General features: G+C 37.7%; 1 protein-coding gene across 1 annotated transcript in view; it reads right to left on the bottom strand.

Annotated features, from left to right (window-relative positions):
* Positions 1-20,346, bottom strand: part of ERICH1 (glutamate rich 1) — a 154,959-nt gene that overhangs the window by 65,996 nt on the left and 68,617 nt on the right. The gene's annotated exons all lie outside the window — the stretch shown is intronic.

Raw genomic sequence — 20,346 nt, forward strand, 5'->3', positions numbered from 1 at the left:
GCAGGAGTGCATGGAGGGATGGACACAGGGAAGAGGTAACTATCAAGAGGAAGTGGGAGGGGAGCTGTTGCATTCTGGTAAATTGTGTTCAATGTCATGAGACAAAGTGTATGTGAACTTCTGTATGGAAAGTGAATTTGCTCTGTAAACTTTTACCCAAATCACAATAAAAAAAAAAAAAATCCAAATAACTTTATGCAACACTTTTTAATCATTGAAATTATATATTTGAAAACTTAAATTCAGAACTATTAGTACTTAGCAAATAGCAAAATGGCAAAAATTATTTTAAAAATAAAAAGCAGGCACCATCATGAAATAAAGAGAAATAAATTATGGAAAAATCATAAAGAAAGGTAAGTAGTTATGTGTAGACTTTATTGTTAAAGTTTTTAAGGGTTAAATATATTTTATTTTTATAAGAATAAATGAAATAGGATAGAATAAGGAAGTATAACCCAAAGCGGTACAGAAAAGACTAATAATCACCTAATAAGCAATGAAGGACATGCTTAAAATATATTTAGGTTTCAGTAAGTAATCTGATGAAGTTTCTCATACTACACTTACACGTAGAATGAAGGAAAACAATGGAGAATAGATTATAGACTGCTTAAACAATTCTCTGGAAGACAACTGTCCAGTGTAACAATATCAGCCTAAAGAGAGAATCTTAATACACTAGAGACAATTAGCATTCAGAATGAGAGATGTGAATGCTGGTCAGACCATGCTCAATAGGTTGTTGAGTAATGGGTTTCAAAGTTCAGGAGCCATATTGGGACAAGGAAATGAAAGTAAAGACTATGAGGAGGGGGTTTTAGCATAATCCATGCAACTTTATGTCTGATACCAAGGACACAACTTATACAATGTTGAAGAAGAAAAGGGGAAGAGTATTGAAAGAGGTTGGTACATCATTTTATGTAGCTTTGGGTTGGATCTAGACCCAAATGACCACCTTATAGCAATAAGTCAAGAATAAAGAGAACCGTGAGTTCAAAGACTTCTGTCCAAGGGTTCATTTTAATAGAGAAAAACTGAAAACAATCCAAATGATGAATATCAAAGAAATGCACAAATAAACTATGGGATAGTAAATTTCATGAAGGCTGGCTGTTTTTGTCTTTGTTTTTAATTACTAATATTATAAACATGAAAATTAAGTACTTTCAAATCATTAGCTTTATCAAACTTTGGTATCCACAAAATAAATAAATAACGTAGCTGCAATAACTTTTTTTTTTATTATTTTTATTGTGATTTGGGTGAAAGTTTACAGAGCAAATTCACTTTCTGTACAGTAGCTCTCATACACTTTGTCTCATGATGTTGACTAAAATTTACCACAAAGCAACAGCTCCCCTCCCACTTCCTCTCCATAGTTACCTCTTCCCTACTTCCTTCCCTCCCATGCACCTCTGCCCCCCGAGCTGTCTCCCTGTGCATACACAGTCCTTCTATTCTCCCATAATTGATTTCTCCAAAGAGTGTATCTACTTAATGTAAATGTTCACTTCATATGCCTGTCTTTAAACAAAAGACGGCTGGTGAAGATGGCTGGAAGCCACAGGAGTGGGTTCAATTCTAGACCTGAACGGCAACTAGGGGCCATAGTCTCAGGGGTTTCATTAGGCTCTATCAGACCAGCAAATCTGGTCCTCCTTTTTTTTGTTCTTTTTTTACCAAATGATTTTGAGTTTTGTTACACATTGTTCTCCCACTCTATCCAGGATCTCTTACAGAGATCCCCCTCGGAGTGGTTGACAGTGGTAGCCAGGCACCATCTAGTTCTTCTGGTCTTATGGTTGTATAGGCTGAGGACTGCATGGTATACCATTCACTTGGACTAATTGTTTCCATGTGTCTGGTTTTCTTCATTCTTCTTTGCTCTGGATGAGGAGAGAACCATTGTTGCATCTAGATGGCCGCTTGCTGCAATATCTTTTTTTTTTTTAATAATTTTTTGTTGTTGTTGTTGTGAATAACTTTTGAAAGTAGGCACTATCATGAAATAAACAGAAATCAATATTAGAAAAAGTCATGGGAAAATGTAGTTATTTAAGATATTAAAACTGGTTGATTTACAGAGTGGTAATCCTGGCAATTACTCATGATGATGGAGAGCTTTGGAAAAAATAAAAAATACAAAAGAATTTGAGAGAAGGCTTAGCTTTCTAAAATACAAGTAGTCTTCTCTTTGCAAGATATCATACTAACTAAAACTTGTGCCTACTGGAACAGATTCTTATTCTTTGCACAGTTTTGTGGTATCTGAATGGTCCCCTAGAGAGGGTTTACAAATTTATAAAAGTATTCTTTGCTTGTCTCGTTAACTGGAATGTGATACTGCCATCTACTAAATGTCATACTAGGAAGTCCTGTATGGTGAAGAATCATCAAGCTCCAAATGCCAGTAAGGCAGTTGTTAAAAAATGCTGGTCCAGAAAGATTAATGAAGATGAAAATTAAGAAAAAGATGCAAGTATAAATGGTAATTTATTATAAAGTTTTTTCTAAAATATCAGTGAGATTAATAGATACATGTTGAATATAAAAAGGCAGATCCATGAAAAACAAACAAAAGAGAGATTTAAACTTTGTTCTAATAAAATGTATTTCAAATAAGTCAAACAGTTCATGCAAAAAATATAAAAATAAGGAACCATAAAGGGATGTTTCCATATGCTTATTGTTTTTGTTTTTATTTCTTCTTTCAGAAACTGCCATTTATGTTTTGCTCATTCTACTGAGAATAGATCTTACTGATTTCTAACAGCTTGTGATATTTTAAGAAAATTAACTTTTATCTACCATGCAATGTGTAAATATCCTTTTCTATTTTGTTCCTCTGTCTTTAACTTTCTTTATATTGCCCACCACCATAAAGAAATTTCAAATTTGTTTACAGTAAATCTGTCAGTTAAGCTATTAGGCTTAGAAACCATTTACCTAATGCACAATTTCCTAACATAAGAGATAAGTTTTCTAAAAAATTGGCAAAAATTAAAAAGACTGAAAATGCCCAGACTATGAAAGACAGGGAATTTTCTTGAATTGTCTGTAAGAATGTAAATTGGGACACCCTTTCTGAGACAGTCTGGAAATGTCTCAAAATTTAGAAATGCACACACACACACACACAATATATATAAATTTTATATCATACATATAAATATATAATATATAATAATATATGTGTGTGTGTGTTATGTATGTATTTGTTTGTGTGTGTATATTCTTACTTCTAAGAATTTATCTTCAGGATATCATTAGACTATTGCAAAGGTAGCAATGTATGTACAAAAATGTTTACTGCAGCATTATGGAAATCTTCTGAATGTCTACCAGTAAGAAAGGAGGGAAGGCTAGTTGTGTAAACCAAGTAGTTTTGATAAAATTGTTGTTAGGTGCCATTGACTCAGCTCTGACCCTATGTACAACAGAACGAAACACTGCATGGTCATGGACCATCCTCACAATCCTTGCTATACCTGAGCCCATTGCTGCAGACATTATCAATCCAGCTTGTTGAGGGTCTTTCCCTTTTTCATTAACCATCTACTTTACCAAGAACAACAGCCTTCTTCAGAGAATGGTCCCTTCTCACAATATGACCAGAGCAGGTGAGACAAAGTCTGGCCATTCTCACTTCCAAAGAGTATTTAGCTGCTCTTCCTCCAGAACAGATTTGTTTGTTCTTCTGGCAGTCCATGGTATTTTCAGTATTCTTCACCAAAACCATAATTCAAAAGCATCAAATCTTCTTCAGTCTTTCTTACACATTTTCCAGCTTTCAAATGCATATGAGATGACTGAAAATACTATGGCATGGGTTAGGCACATGTTGATCTTCAAAGTGACATCTTCTGCAACAGATTTTCCCAGTGCAATACATATGGTTTCTTGACTGCTGCTTCCACGGGTGTTGAACGTGGATCCAAGTAAAATGAAATCCCTGACAATGTCAATCTTTTCTCCATTTATTGTGATGTTGTTTATTTGTCCATTTGTAATGTTGACGTGTAATCCATAGTGAAGACTGCAGTCTTTGATCTTCATCAGTAAGCGCGTTAAGTTATCTTCACTTCTAGCAAGCAAGATTGTGCCATCTGCATATCAAAGGTTGTTAAGGAGTCTTCTTCTGATCCTGATGCCACGTTCTTCATGTACTCCAGCTTCTTGGATTATTTAGTCAGCAAACAGATCAAATACATATGGTGAAAGGATACAACCATGATGCACACCCTTCCTGATTTTAAACCACGCAGTATTCCTTTGTTCTGTTCAAATGACAGCCTCTTGGCCTATGTACATGCTACTCATGAATACAATTAAGTGTTCTGGAATTCCCATTCTTCTCAATTTTATACATAATTTTTTATGATCCACAGCGTCAAATCCCTTTGCATAGTCAATGAAGTATGGGTAAACTTCTTTCTGGTATTCTTTGCTTGCAGCCAAGATCTATCTGACATCAGCAATGATATCCTTTGTTTCACATCCTCCTGAATCTAGCTTAAATATCTGGAAGTCCCTGTGAATATACTGCTACAAGTGTCTTTGAATTATTAACAGCAAAATTTTACTTGCATGTGATATCAATGATACTGTTTGATAATTTTCACATTCTGTTGGATCATCTTTCTTTGGAATAACCACCAATATGGATGTTTTCTAGTCAGGTGGCCAGGTACTTGTCTTCCAAATTTCTTGGCTTAAACAAGTAAGCACCTCCAGTACTGCATCTGTTTGTCGAAACATCTCAATAAATATTCTGTCAATTCCTGGAGCCTTGGTTTTGCCAATTCCTTCAGTGAAGCTTGGATCTCTTCCTTCAATACCATTGGTTCTTGGTCATATGCTACTTCATGAAATAGTTGAACATGGGCCAATTCTTTTTTTGTACAGTGACCCTGTGTATTCCTTCCTTCTTTTGATGCTTCCTGCATCATTCAGTATTTTGCCCATAGAATCCTTCAATATTACGACTCAACCCTTCAGTTCTTTCAGCTTGAGAAATGCTGAGGGTGCTCTTCTGCTTTGGTTTTCTAACTCCAGGCCTTTGCACATTTCATTATAATACTTTACTTTGTCTTCTTGAGCCACCCTTTGAAATCTTGTTCAGCTCTTTTATTTCAACATTTCTTCCTTTTGCCTTTAATTACTCTTCTTTCAGAGAAAGTTTCAGAGTCTAGTCTGACATTCGTTTTGGTCTTTTCTTTCTTTCCTATCTTTTTAAGGACCGTTTGTTTTCTTCATGTATGATGTTCTTGATGTCATCCCACAAACTCTTCTGATTTTCAGTTATTGGTGTCCAATGCATCAAATCCATTCTTCTGAAGCTCTCTAAATTCATGTGGCATATTATCAAGGTCATATGTTGGTTCTCATGGACTTGTTTTAATTTTTTCAGCTTCATCTTGAACTTGCGTATGCTTTTACCTATTCTGAAAAATCCTATCAATCTATCTATATACACTGAAAACATTTTAAGGGTAAACCAAAACCAAAACCAAACTCACTGCCATCAAGTCAATTCCAATTCATAGTGACTGCTATTGGGTTCCCAAGGCTGTAAATCTTTTATAAAAGCAAAATGCTTCATGTTTCTTCTATGCAGTGGCTGGTAGGTTTGATCTACTAACCTTCTGGTTAGCATACCTTAACAATTACACTACCAGAGCTCCTTATATTAAGGATAAAAGCAGCTTACACATACAGGATATGTAGTATGGTACAATTTAGATAAAACCTGCATGTGTAAATACATAGGAAGAAGTTTTAATAGATGTTTATTAAATGGTTTTGCTAGTTAGTAACTTTTGGTGATGTTTTACTTCCTTTGTAGTTCCAATAATATTTGACTTTTCTATAATAAGCATTTTTACAGTCAAGAAACAAAGTAATTTTCATTTTGGAAAAAAAAATATACTGAAGATCAAAATATATAGAAAAGGAAGGACCCTCTTTCCTAAAGATTTGCCTATTTTTAGTTTTTTTGTTCATAAAAATTTCTTTGTAGAGGCTCCAGAATTTAATCTGTTGCTACCATTAGGTAGGTACTTGTGCTCTTTTCATTATGAGAAAGAGATCATTTTCAAAGCTACTGAAGTCACTGTTATGAATGGGTAGGATGAAAAATGCCATTCCTGAATGAGTAAACTTACCTCTGGCTACAATCAAGCCTGCATGTGGGTCTCTGACAAATATGACTCAGTTCATTTTCTTTTCAAATGACAAGTGCTTGCTAATAAGGGAAGGGAAGAACATTTAAAAGCAAAAAGGGGAAGCGGAAGAGGGTGGCTAACAAGAATATTTACTTTAATTAAGGAGAAAAAAGAGATTAAAGGATATAAAGTGGTAGTCATGAAAATGACTTTTGAGCTAGTTAAGCGTACTTTAAACTATTATAAATCAAGATCACCTATATTTTTAATAATGCACATACAAGGTATTAGGCCTAACAATTGTTAAGGTTTACTCTGGAGCTAAAATTGAAATTTTAAGACCAAAGTTACATTTCTGTAAGGAGATGACACAGGGGTGGGGGGTGGGGGCAGTGATGTTTATTAAGGATTGTTGCTATCTGTTATAAAGCTGAATTCTTGGTTCAGCTACTCAAATGTGTTTAAAAATGTGGTTCACAAAGGAAGCAACACGAAGACTTGTAATTGAGCTATAAAAGATATAAATGTGAAAGACTAATTTCATTATAAAACTTAGACAATATGAGGCTGACTGATTCAATGAACATTCATACTTGGAAAGATTATAAAGCAATGAAGGTTCACACAGCTTCAAATTAGGACTTGCTAGAGAATAGCATAGTGGCTAAGACACCTGCCTGCTAACCAGACGGCTGACGGTTCAAACCCACCAGCCACTCCTTGGAAGGAAGGTTGGGCAATCCTACTTCCGTAGTGATACTACCTCGGAAACCCAAGGAGGGGTCGCTATGAGTCAGGTTTGACTCAACGGCACATAACAACAACAACAAGAGAAGACTAGAAATTTACAAGAGATATGTAAAGAGAAATTTGATTTAGAACTTGAATCACTTAGTTGACTGACAAATAATAGATTCAAACTAAAAATAAGTCAGTTTTTATAAAATACTGAGCTCTCAACAGTGCAGATGCAGTATTAATTCAGTGTTCAAACACTGACCTCACTTACTTGACTCTCAGCGGTATTTTAGGTATAAAAAACTACAAATTTCATCAACTTTAGTAATGGATGTCAAGTATTGGTGTGTGAGAACGAGTATGTCTGACTGTAGATGATAATAACTCTAACATGTTCACATTCATTTATTACATATGCTATACTTGCCAGTTGAGAGTACACATATTCTTCACTTACTGACATGGTTAGGTTCTAAAGAGTAGGTTGTTACGTGAAAATTGGGATTTTGCAGAAATGGAGGATGACCACCAAATTACCTAACCTTCTCATCTGTACTCTGAATATCTTGCTGGACCTCTTCTGAGGTCACCTGACACCTGACCTCCCCCCACCCCAAGTCACCTCAGAGAGCTCAGCCCCCACCATGACCTTCAGGGGAATGCTCCCAGTCTTCCAGAGCCAAGGTGGTCCAAGCACTGCCCCTCACCATCCTCAGGGTCTCCTTGCTCTCCTCCCCTCATCATATTATCAGAATGGGTGTTCCCAGTTCATCTCCTCAACAACCCTAAAATGCCCTCATTGGCTTTGCCAAAGGCAGGGGGCTCTCTGTCATGGTGGAAGACCTGGTGTAAAGAGAAGGATGGATGCTGCTTCTGCCCCCCTCATCCAAGAATCCCCCATCTTTCACTGGACAGCCCTGCCGTTTCCATCCCTATGTCCTGTGTTTCCCAGGAAAACTGGCAATCCAGAGCTTCCTCCAAGGGTGTGACAGCCAGGCCTGGCCTAAACCCTTACCGTAAGCTACAGCTGCCACTGGCCACTCACCCACTCACTCCATCTAGGTAACCTTCCCTGCTCTCAACTGTGCCCACCCAGGAGTGGGCATTGAGGAAATATAAAGGGCTGCACAGTGATGATTAGTTGACTGGGAATCCTGCAGGTCCGGGGCACTTTAGTGCCCCATCTCAGAGCTCCTCCTGACTATGAACCAGGTCTTACTTCCTCCATGGCACATAGAATTGCCTACATATCATCTGCTGCTGCCCTAGCTTCAGGTCTCTGTGGGCACCTGGGAGTTGCTGGGCAGTGTCCTGTCCCCACCAGCCCCATTCTAGCCCCTGTTCTGCTCTGCCTAGCATTCCAGTGGCTCAGGAGACCATGGCTCTTCCTTTCTAGCAAAGAAATATTATGCAATACAAGATTCCTTCCTGAGCACACACAGGGTCTGACAGTCAGTGACCCCCTGTGGCATTTTGCAAAAATTCATTAATGTCAGATGTACATAGTTAACGTGCAAAACAGGTGGAGAGTAAATTTTTTACTAGTATGGTAAATGTGAAATGTCAGATAATGAGATAGTTGGTAAGTGGGAAAGAGGTGTATACTATACAGATGGGGTATACTATAGATGGATTAATCTGCACAGGATGTGAGCACTTAAAATTCTTTTGATAAACTCAGTTGTTGACAGAAGTATATGAGGCATGTTGTTGTTGTTGTTATGTGCCGTCGAGTCGGCCCCGACTCATAGCGACCCCTCCTTGGGTTTCCGAGGCAGTATCACTACGGAAGTAGGATTGCCCAACCTTCCTTCCGAGGAGTGGCTGGTGGGTTTGAACCACCAGCCGTCTGGTTAGCAGGCAAGTGTCTTAGCCACTATGCTACCAGAGCTCCCATATGAGGCATAGAGGGCAAATGAATGATAACCGGTGGTGACTGAAATTTTACAAAATTGAAGAGGAAAGAAATAGACTTTAAAGTTCAAAAGAGATGCTTGGGGAAGGGAGTTCAAATCTTGTAGTTAGACTCGAGTAGAACAATCTGCCATAATTAAATTCAAAAGGGTCATCCAATATAAAATGCAAATTTCTCAATAATTGGAGCTTATCATATACTTGCCTGCTAACCAGACGGCTGGCGGTTCAAACCCACCAGCCACTCCTCGGAAGGAAGGTTGGGCAATCCTACTTCCGTAGTGATACTGCCTCGGAAACCCAAGGAGGGGTCGCTATGAGTCGGGTTTGACTCGACGGCACATAACAACAACAACAACATCATATAGTTCTTGCAAAACTATTTTAGACTTGTTTGGCTTTATATACAGGCACTCCCCAGCTTATGAATATCCTACTTACTGACAACTTGTTGTTGTTGTTATGTGCTGTTGAGTCGGACCCAACTCATAGCGGCTTGCTCTTTAATGTTATGCTATGTTATGTAAATCTGCCCTCGTTATGAAATTACTGAACCATCCCTTACTCACAACAAATTCTTCATCACAATCACCTTCGCTTGCTGCACGTGCAGCTTTTAAATCTTCAGAAAGGCTTCAAGCCTTTTTCTACACTAAAGTAAGGCTAAATAAGAACCATATGCACTTTTTCCAGGAGCTCTGATGACACAGTGGTTAAAACATTCAACTGCTAACCCAAAGGTCAGTGATTCGAACCTACCAGTTGCTCTGTGGAAGAAATATGAGGTCGTCTGCTTCCATAAATATCTACAGCCTTGGAAACACTATGGGACAGTTCTACTCTGTTCTATAGGTTCCTTATGAGTCAGAATTGACTAGAAGGCAGTGGGTTTGGTTTGGTTTGGACCTTTTCTGACTCACTACAAACTGGACTTTAAGACTCACTTAGACTTAAAGACACAGTTAGGAATAGTTCTCATTTGTAACCCAGGGACTGCCTGTATCTACAAAAGACTTCCAAAAACCTTTTCTCTAATTTGAAAAATTTTTTTTAAAAAAATATTTTTTAGCTCTTGCTATATATCAGGCAACATGCGAGGATGAAGCCAGTGCAAAGAAGACTAGAAAACTGAAGGGGTAAATAACACTTGTCTGAGACCAAGATTTGTTTTGCCAAATGCTTACTATAAACTCCTTCACACGCATCCCATGAAAGTAACTTGCGGTCACTATCCATTCACATATCTCAAAAAAAACTACCAACCAACAAAAAAAGAGAAAAACTCATAAAACATGTATGATCTTTCTCTACATTCTCTACCTCATGCATTGGTATCATCATAATGAAGAGAATCAGAAAACACAGTATCATCTTCAACTCTCTTTTCCTTCACCTTACATTGGTAAAATGTCACCAAATCTGATTAGTTATGATTCAGAAACATTTGTAAACCAATTCTTTATTCCTTCTATCACTAACTTTGTTGTTGTTGTTGTGTTGTTATGTGTCGTCGAGTCAGACCTGACTCATAGAGACCCCTCCTTGGGTTTCCGAGGTAGTATCATTACAGAAGTAGATTGCCCCATCTTCCTTCCGAGGAGTGGCTGGTGGGTTTGAACCACCAGCCCTATGGTTAGCAGTCAAGGGCTTTAGGCACTATGCTACCAGAGCTCCTTCACTAACTTTAGTTCAGGTCAATTACCTTAGTCTTCTTACTGGTCATCTTCTCCCCTTGATGCCCTCTCTCATTTACTCTACCTCTAGAGTTATTGAGCTTAAACCACAAATCTGATCATGCCACTCCTTGCATTCACAGTTGGATGGCTCTCTAACAGCTACATGACAAAGTTCAAGCTTCTTTGTTTAAAATCCTTCAAACTTTGATCCCAAGTTACTCATCTTCAGTTAACCTATCCTCAACAATGTACTCAGCTGCTACTATACTAAGCATAAATTGCTTGTCATTCTGGAACACATCATGTTTTTTTTTGTTGTTGTTGTTTTTTAATTTCTGTGTCTTGGAAACCCTAAGCTGAACCAATTCTGTTAGTCTCTTCCACTTGAACCTTTATGAAGAGCCATGAAACTGTCTGATACAGTGCCTCTTTCCACTGGGAATCATTATTAAGAGCAAGGAAACACTGTCTGATATACTACCTCAGGTTGGAAGGCACTCAAAAATATGACTAGGGATGAGTTGCCTCCTCAAAGTAGGGCTGACCTGAATTATGTGTATGGAATAAAGTTTCTGGGACCTCCATTTGCTGATGGGGCACAATTCAAATAGGGAAGAAACAGTTGCAAACATCCATTAATAATCAGAATGTGGAATGTATTAAGTATGAATCTAAGAAAATTGGAAGTTGTCAAAAATGAAATGGAATGCATACAGACTGATATACTAGGCATTAGTGAGCTGAAATGGATTGGTACTAGCCATTTTGAATCTGACAATCATACGATCTACTATGCTGGAAATGACAAATTGAAGATGAATGGCATGGCATTCATCGTCACAAAAAATGTTTCAAGATCTAACCTGCAGTACAATGCTGTCAGTGATAGGATAATATCCATATTCCTACAAGGAATACCAGTTAAATATGACTACTATTCACATTTATACACCAACCACCAAAGCAAAAGATGAAGAAATTGAAGACTTTTACCAACTCCTGCAGTTTAAAACTAATCAAACATGCAATCAAGATGTAATGATAATTACTGGTGATTAGAATGCCAAAGCTGGAAACAAAGAAAAAGCATCAGTAGTTGGAAAATATGGCCTTGATGATAGAAATGATGCTGGAGATCTCAATGAGTTATTCATTGCAAATTCCTTTTTCAGTAACATAAACAGTGACTATACGCATGGACCTCACCTGATGGAATACACAGAAATCAAATTGACTATATCTGAGCGAACAATCCACCATTCGGCCTGGAGATCTTGGATTTGTCATTCCTTGGAGTCAACAGCCAGTACACTGCCTGGCAATCTTGAGCTCCTCAGCCCCTGCAGCTGCAAGTTGGGAAAAGCCTCCAGCTTGACGTTTGGTCCAAGAACTTTGGACTTGCTTCTATAAGTGTGTGAGCCATTTTCCTAAGATAAATCTCTCTCTCTCTCTCTCTCTCTCCTCTTTTATTTCTCTACAGAACCCAGTCTAACACAGAGAAGCTCAGTATCATCAGTCAAAACAAGGCCAGGAGCTAACTGTGGAATAGATCATTAATTGCTCATATGCAAGTTCCACTTGAAGGTGAAGATGATGAAAAAAAATCCATTAGAGTCAAAATATGACCTTGATTATTTTGCTCCTGAATTTAAAGACCATCTAAAGAACAGAATTGATGCACTGAACACCAATGACCAAAAACCAGAGGAATTATGGGATGACATCAAGAACATCACACATGAAGAAAGCAAAAGGTCATGAAAAACACATGAAATGAAGAAAAGACCAAAATGGATGTCAGAGAGACTCTGAAACTTGCTCTTGAATGGAGAGTAGCTAAAGCAAAAGGAAGAAATGTTAAAATAAAATATCTGAACAGAAGATTTCAAAGGGCAGCTCAAGAAGACAAAGTAAAGTATCATAATGAAATGCACAAAGACCTAGAATTAGAAAACCAAAAGGCAAAAACACATTCGGCATTTCTCAAGCTTAAAGAACTAAAGAAAAATATTCACACCTCAAATTGCAATACTGAAGAGCTTTACAATCAAAATATTGTACGATGCAGGAAGCATCAAAAGAAGATAGAAGGAATACACAGTCACTGCACAAAAAAGAAAAGGTCAATGTTCAGTTATTTCAGGAAGTAGCATATGATCAAGAACCAATAGTATTGAGGGAAGAAGTCCAAGATACACTGAAGGAACTGGTGAAAAAGAAGGTTCCAGGAATTGACAGAATATTCATTGAGATGTTTCAACAAATGGATGCAGCCCTGTGTTTACTCATCTATGCTAGAAAATACTGAAGACAGATACCTGGCCAACTGATTGGAAGAGATGCATATTTGTGCCCATTCCAAAGAGAGGCGAACCAACAAAATGTGGATTTTATCCAAACATGTCATTACTGTCCCAGACAAGTAAAATTCTGCTGAAGATAATTCAAAAACACTCGCAGCAGTATGACAAGAAACTTCCAGAAATGCAAGCTGGATTCAGAAGAGGATGTGGAACGAAGGATATCACTGCTGATGTCAGGTGGATCTTGGCTGAAAGCAAAGATGTTTATCTTTGTCTTATTGACTATGCAAAGGCATTCAATAGCATGGATCATATCAAATTATGGGTAACACTGAGAAGTATGGGAATTCCAGAACACATAAATGTGCTCATGAGGAAGTTATACATAGACCAGGTGGCTATCAGTCAAACAGAACAAGGGGATACTGCATGGTTTAAAATCAGGAAGGGCGTGCATCAGGGCTGTATCCTTTCACCATACTTATTCAATCCATATGCTGAGCAAATAATTGGAGAAATTGGAGTATGAAGAAGAATGCGGCATCAGGATTGTAGGAAGACTTATTAACAACCTGAGATATGCAGATGACACAATCTTGCTTGCTGAAAGTGATGATGACTTGAGGTACTTACTGATGAAGATCAAAGACTACAGTCTTCCCTATGGATTACACCTCAACATAAAGGAAACAAAAATTCTAAGAACTGAACCAAAAAGCAACATTATGATAAATGGAGAAAAGAACTGAAGTTGCCACAGATTTCATTTTACTTGGATCCACAATCAACACTCATGGAAGCAGCAGTCAAGAAATCAGATGTATTGCACTGGGCAGATCTGCTGCAAAAGACCTCTTTAAAATGCTGAAAAGCAAAGATGTCACTTTGAAAACTAAGGTGCACCTATCCTAAGCCATAGTATTTTCAATCTCCTCATATGCATGTGAAAGCTGGACAATGAATAAGGAAGAATGAAAAAGAATTGATGCTTTTGAATTTGATGTCAGTGAAGAATACTGAAAGTACCATGGACCGCCAGAAGAACAAACAAATCTATCCTGGAAGAAGTGCAGCCAGAATGTTCCTTTCAAGTGAGAATGCCCAGACTTCGTCTCACCTACTTTGGTCATGTTGTGAGAAAGGACCAGTTCCTGAAGAAAGATATCATGCTTGGTAAAGTACAGAGTCAGAGAAAAGGGGCAAGATCCTCAATGAGATAGACTGACACAATGGTTGCAACTATAGCCTCAAGCACAATAAGGATTGTGTGGATGGCATGGGACCAGGCAGTTTTTCATTCTGTTGTACATGGGGTCAGTATGAGTACAAATCAACTCACTGGCATCTAACAACAACTTGCACTTGCTGACCTATTCCATTCTTGAAGATCAAGTTCAATTCATTACAGCGCTACTCACAATAGCCAAAAGGTGGAAACAACCCAAGGATCCGTCAACAGATAAGTGGATAAAGAAAATGTGGTATGTATGTATGTGTGTGTGTGTATATATATATATACATATATATATATGTATAATACAGTATTTCGATACAAAGGAACAAAATATATGTTACAACAGGGATGCGCTTTGAAAACATTAAGCTAAGTAGAATAGGCAATTTCACAGACAGAAAGGACATTAGAGTTTCTCAGAAATTAGGAGGAGGAGAGAAGGAAGAGTTATTGCTTAATGGGTCAGAATTTCCATTTGGAGTGATTAAAGAAAGTTTCAGAAATACATGGTGGTAAGGAGATCTGATGGCCCAATGGTTAAGTTGTTAACAAAAAATGTTGGCGGTCTGAACCATGCAGTGGCTCTGCCAGAGAAAGAACTGGCTCTGCTTTCATAAAGATTACAAGAAAACCCTATAGGGCAGTTCTACACTGTCACATGGGGTCGCTATGAGTCAAAATCAACTTGACAGCTCTCAAGAACAATAACTGCACAACATGTGAACATAGTTAATGCCACCGAACTGTACACTTAAAATGGTTAAAATAATCTTCGAAGATGTTATCAGTTAACATGACGTAATTTGGGAATAGTCCTAATGCCATCCTTATGTAAGAGAACAGACACAGAGAGACATGTAGAAGAAATGTGGTCACAGGAAGATGTATCTACAAATCGAGGAATGCACAGGATTGTCAGGAGCCAATAACAATTAGGAGAGAGGCATGGAACAGTGTTTCTTTCAGAGTCTTCAGAAGGAATCAAGATGGCTGATATCTGGAATTCTGACTCCTAACTTCCAGAACCATGAACCAATATATTTCTGTTCTTATAAGCTACCCAGATCATGGCATTTTGTTACCAAAGCCCTAGGAAACTAAGATAACCCTCAAATATCAGTTTTCTTTCCCCACACCTCTTGAGCACACCCCAGGTGGACTTTTGGCAAGAGCTTGATAGAAAGCTAACATGTACATTCTTTGTCATTATATAGTATTTAAAAAACTAAGAAAAAGAGGCATGTTGCGGATGCTATATATACTTCCTTCTAAAAGTTAAATGATTCGATTTGTTTCTTGTCCAGCTGCTCAAGGACAAGCATTAGGTATCTGTAGGAAGTCTAAGATTTTCTAATCAACAGTTCTGTATCTGTTAAGTATTTCAACTACTTGTCAACTGAACTCCCAGAGTCTTGTAACACAATCCAGGCAAAAGATAACTGTGATTTGGTTTTGAGGACAAACATTACTTATTATCCTAACTTCCACAGAGGAATATTAATACTACTACATTATGTGTGTGTGTGTGTGTGTGTTATGTGTCGTCGAGTCAGATCCGACTCATAGTGACCCCTCCTTGGGTTTCCAAGGCAGTATCACTACGGAAGTAGATAGCCCAACCTTCCGTTACATTAGATTACACAATTTCACATAGGGCAGAATCCTCATAGATGTGCCAAGATAGTGAGCAAAAAATTACTCCTGCCAGATAAATGAAGTAACATGCTAAAAAAGGTTGTTTAGCATTTTCCACTGAACGTCTGCAAAAATGGATGATTTTCTTTTGGCACAATATATATCCAGTTGTCATTATCAGTAACAGGCCAAAGGTTTACTGGCTTCTTTAGAACAACATGCAACATAATATCAACAACACAAAGGGAAATACTAGCAATTTCTAAGGCAGGAAGGAGGATATATTTTTATATACAGCTATGCCAAGTTATTTAAATCAATCAAACAGAAGTAGAGAGAGGTTCTAGAATAAAAAGTCTATTATTAAGTCATATAAGATTGAAATTTAAGTTTAACAATGTTATCTTATTTTCCTACAATTACTTCCTATCCATTCCTAACAAAATTTAAGCCTAATGAATTCATAGTCTGTTGTTGTTGTATTTGGAGATTCCATTCCAGAGAGACTGATTACTCAAAGAAGGAAACAAAGACAGGACAGATAGAGTGTGGAAAAAATGAATGATATTTAGGTTAATCACCTGATTTCCTTCAAATCTGTCCTGATTTCTAGGTAATACGCTTATCTTCATAACAAATGTACTCAGGTCCTGAAATAAACTAATTGGCATAGTTTACAAACATTAAATTTTTATTTTTTACAAGGCACTGTGCCAGGTACAAAGGACAAAGAGTTTAGGGCAGATGGATAAGAAAACAGATACTTACAGTAAGTGCTAGTTCTGGCAATGCATGCAAGAGGCATGCCTGACCTTGACTAGGGGGTTTATATAAGGTTTCTTGGAGGTAACAGAGAAGCTGGGTCTCAACGGACACTGAATAAACATAAGGAATACAAACTTTGGTTTAGATAGTCTATCTGCCACCTACTATTTGGATGATTTGAGGCAAATTAGTAGTTGCTCTAAGTCTTGGTTTGTTTAGTCATAAAGAGGCTCATGATTATGTAACAGGCCTGTCCTGAAGCTTAAATGAAAATGTATATAAAGCAGCTAGTATAGTGACTACTATTCAATGGCTGTCGTTGTTATGTGCCGTCGAGTCGGCCCCGACTCATAGCGACCCCTCCTTGGGTTTCCAAGGCGGTAACATTACAGAAGTAGATTGCCCAACCTTCCTTCCGAGGAGTGGCTGGTGGGTTTGAACCGCCAGCCTTCTGGTTAGCCGTCAAGTGCCTTAGTTACTATGCTACCAGAGCTCCTATTCAATGGTTGTTATTGTTGTTATGTGCCGTCGAGGCGGCCCTGACTCATAGCGACCCCTCCTTGGGTTTCCGAGGCAGTATCACTACGGAAGTAGGATTGCCCAACCTTCCTTCCAGTAAAGGCAAAAATTTAATCAGTACTTTTTTCCTGCAGTTTCCTAGAAATTTCTATTTAATTGATTTACTGGTCCTAGGCATTCAAAGAGAAAATAGTAATAATTCAACTTTTTCCCTTTTAGTTCTCCTGTTCTCTTTGCTTAAAATTGCAACTGAAAGAATTTAAAATATCTTTCTCTCTTATTCTTTTGATTCCTTTTATGTATTGCTTTCATAGAAGCAATCAGAAAGGGACAGGAGAGGTCATGTAGACTTATGAACTGTCACTTCTTACTTCAAGATCAGAACAGCAGTGCTCCCTCACCCCTACATCCACAAAGCATGGAGATTTGTAGGGTGGTCATAGGGAAACAAGGAAAAGTGGTCCCATAGAAATGCAACAGGCGCTAGTAGTACAAATTGCAAACTGACCCCAATCACCATCAACCTGAATGTAATGTTGATTTATCAGTACATTCCTTCATTTCAGAGAACAAATGTAGGAAGTTCATGTGATCAGTGTATGATTAATTATACATTTTTTCCCTAAATTTATCATTTCAAACAGGGCCCACCCCATGAGGTTTAATAGTGAACAGATAATTTAAAACAAAAAAAGTGGAGGTAAAGTCAGAAGTGTTTAAAATTTAAAGATACTACCTTCTTGAGTTTGATTAAGAAGTTATTCATAGTTCTTCTAAAAAACTGGGTTAATGTTTAGGTTAGCTTTAACTTACTCAATTAAATTAAAAGAGCCTCTTGAAGGATCTGCTTCTGAAAATCAGAGATAAGCCATTTAGTCACTGACTGATGTAGAATGGTCTAGCAATGAGAAGATAGAATGCCATACTCCAAACTAAGCGTACTGCAGAATGATAATCTACGAACAGTGCCAGAATCATCATGGATAAATCAACATGGAGTTCATAACTGGAAGTTAGTAGATGAGGAATTTGAATTCAGATTGAAGGTTAATGAAACCTTACCAGTCAGAGTTGATAGAACAAGGCTTAAGAAGTCAGAATGGATCAAAAACATACAAATCTTACTGTATTAAGTAACAGGGAATGCCTTGGCCCCTACTGGTGTAATCTTCAAGTTCATTGTTGTTGTTATGTGCCTTCGAGTCAGACCCGACTCATAGCGACCCCTTCTTGGGTTTCCGAGGCAGTATCACTATGGAAGTAGATTGCCCATCTTCCTTCCGAGGAGTGGTTTGGTGGGTTTGAACCGCCAGCCTTCTGGTTAGCAGTCAAGTGCCTTAGCCACTACACTACCAGAGCTCCCTCAAGTTCATTAGTTGATCCTAAAACAATTTCCTTATTTTATCTTCTTTCTCCTTTGAAGGAAAATAGGACTGGTCAACCTACCCAGTTGCAGCTACCATCACCCAATGTTTCTATCACCTTCTTCCCTAAACACTTGCCTCTGGGAAAAGAAAATAACGCATTTAAATTTCTCTCAACATTTACTGCTATGATGTAAACCAAAAAAAAAATGAAAAAAACTCACAGCCATCCAGTTGATTCTGACTCATAGTGACCCCTGCTTGGGTTTTTGAGGTGGTATCTCTATGCAAATAGATTGCCCAGTCTTTCTTCCGAGGAGTGGCTATTGGGTTTAAACTGCCAGCCCTCTGATCAGCAGTCAAATGCCTTAGGCACTACGCCACCAGAGCTCCCGGGAATAATAAATTAATAGGAATTTTTTTACCTAAGAAATAACTAATAAAAATGTAACATAATAAAAGTTATAATCCAACTTACTGTATAAGTTAAAACAGGTTATCAAAGCAATTTAAATCAAATGAATGCTAATCTTACTTAATTCCCCTTTTCTTTAACTATGTAGTCTTTGGAGGTTTTGTTGGCTTGTTTGTTTTGAGAGAAATCAGGCTTTGATCTACCCAATCTACAACTATTAGGAGTAGCAGCTGGTACCAGGGCCCCTCCTGTTCTCTCACCCCGCTTTAGCACTGGGAGAAACAGAATAAGGAAAAAGAGACCAATGTAGGGAATTGAGTATACACCTTCCAGAGATTGCTGTTTGTAAGAGAAATATCTGTCTATTTCCACAAATACCTTTCCATTTCTTATAATGACATCACTTTAGCTTCCAAAAGAAACCAAACACACTGCTGTGGAGTCAGATCCAACTCATAGAGACCCCTCCTTGGGTTTCTGAGGCAGTATCACTATGGAAATAGATTGGCCAACCTTCCTTCTAAGGAGTGGCTGCTGGGTTTCAACTGCCAGCCTTCTGGTTAGCAGTCAGATGCCTTAGGCACTACACTACCAAAGCTCACTTTAGCTTAGTCCTTGATATAACCATTTTGGGAAGTGGTATTTGGTCATGGAGGGACAAAGTGAAGTTTTCTCAACTAGGATTCCTACACAGACCTTTCCTCATTGACATTATCAACAGAGCTAACTGTATACAATAGCACGTGAATGAGTCCAACATATTTTCTTACTGAACATATTAAGTATATGATGAATCATATTCACCAAAATAATTTTACCTGCAAAAGAACATAATTAAATGTTCTAACTAAATAATTAGGAGCTCTGGTAGCGTAGTGCTTGAGGTACTTGACTGCTGTTCAAAGCCACCACCCACTCCTTGGAAGGAAGGTTGGGCAAGGTACTTCTGTAGTGATACAGCCTCAGAAACCCAAAGAGGGGTCACTATAAGTCGGGTCCAACTTGATGGCACATAACAACTACTAAATAATTAATTTATGTAATAATTGTATTTCAACTGGGTTTGACAACCTTTCTCCTTAACAACCTTTTTTGGGTTTTATGGTTTCTGATCCTTTCTTTAGAAAGGCAGAAAGATCAATGTACTAGAAAACCACATTCTATAGATATTCAATTCAATTAAAGCCTATAGTCTATAGTTTCATGGTTTATAATTGCTAAATATCATCTTGGTAAAATTTTTATTTAAAAATTCTAAATACCTCTTAAAGAAGTATTTCAAATGATCAACTTCAAGGGAAAAACAACCACCTCACTTTTCTTTTTCTTTCTTTCTTTCTTTTTTTTTTTTTTGCTTGCTTCATAAAATGAATTTGGGAGTATTCCATGCTTTTTTTTTAAAATATATTTTACTTAAGTGTAATTTATGTACAGTGAAATACACAAAACTAAAGTGACATGGGTCAATGGATTTTTTTTCTTGCAGACCCACCTCAGTTTTCAAGCTAAAAATTTAATGTGCAACATCAGCATTTACATCTTCCATAATAAATTTTAATTGTACTGAGCATCTCTTTGCTCCTCTGCCTTATTTTCCTCATTCATAAGACATT

The sequence above is a fragment of the Orycteropus afer genome, unplaced genomic scaffold (genome assembly GCF_000298275.1).
Source record: "Orycteropus afer afer isolate SDZICR_OR568_19922 unplaced genomic scaffold, OryAfe1.0 scaffold00125, whole genome shotgun sequence".
In the NCBI taxonomy this organism is placed as follows: Eukaryota; Metazoa; Chordata; class Mammalia; order Tubulidentata; family Orycteropodidae; genus Orycteropus; species Orycteropus afer.